Raw genomic sequence first — 863 nt, 5'->3', positions numbered from 1 at the left:
GCCACATGCTCCGAATGGGGTACCTCCACAATAAGAAGTATCATGGTTAGTACCACCACAAATATCACAAGAAAATGAATTTATCTATGAAGGATTAGATGAGGCGAGATTGATCTTGGAAAGTTTCTTGTCAAGTTGGTCCATTTTGGCTTGAATTTCATCCATGGTATCTAATTCAAACTTACCGCTCTTCTTGGGTTGAGCACCTCTTTGTCGTCCATCCCATGAATAATTTTTAATCACTTCCTCTATTGTGAACTCAAGTTGTTCTTGCAAGATCTTAGAAAGTTGACCTCCCGCTCCAGCATCAAGATTGGCACGTGATATAAGATCAAGACCATCATTAGAAAAATCGCATGAGGAGGTTTTTGTTGAACTCATGGTGAGGACATGAACGAATATCTCCTTAAACCGCACCCAAGCTTTTGCAAGTGTCTCATCCTTCTCTTGCTCAAATGAGGATATCTTCCTCCTTATGTCCGGAGTCTTCCACTCTGGAAAGTATTTCTTCAAAAAGGCCATCGTGACTTCTTCCCATGTAGTGAAGGAATTAGCAGGTAAGCTCTCAAGCCATGATTTTACCTTTCCGGTAAGAGAAGGTCGGAACAAATGCATCTTGATATAGTTAGGGGAGACGTCATTTGTTGTTATCATAGCACAGATCTCAAGAGACCTGTCCAGATGGTCAAGAGGATCTTCATCCGACCCCCCACAAAATTGCTCTGCTTTCACCATCCGAGTATACTTAGGATGAATGCTGAAATTTGTAGTGGTGGTATGAATCGAATACCACCTTGAAGAACATAGGAACCTGAATTTCCGAAATCCCTAAAGAGTTGTGGATTTGCTTCACCCATTTCTGC

General features: G+C 41.6%; 1 non-coding gene across 1 annotated transcript; it reads left to right on the top strand.

Annotated features, from left to right (window-relative positions):
- Nucleotides 1-374: 374 nt before the first annotated feature.
- LOC125493910 (small nucleolar RNA R71) lies at nt 375-480 on the top strand. Its single transcript, XR_007270235.1, has one exon. It is a non-coding gene; the product is annotated as a small nucleolar RNA R71 (small nucleolar RNA).
- Nucleotides 481-863: the final 383 nt, after the last annotated feature.

This window comes from Beta vulgaris, chromosome 9 (assembly GCF_026745355.1).
Source record: "Beta vulgaris subsp. vulgaris cultivar EL10 chromosome 9, EL10.2, whole genome shotgun sequence".
NCBI lineage: Eukaryota > Viridiplantae > Streptophyta > Magnoliopsida > Caryophyllales > Amaranthaceae > Beta > Beta vulgaris.
This window is presented reverse-complemented; position numbering and strand designations above follow the sequence as displayed.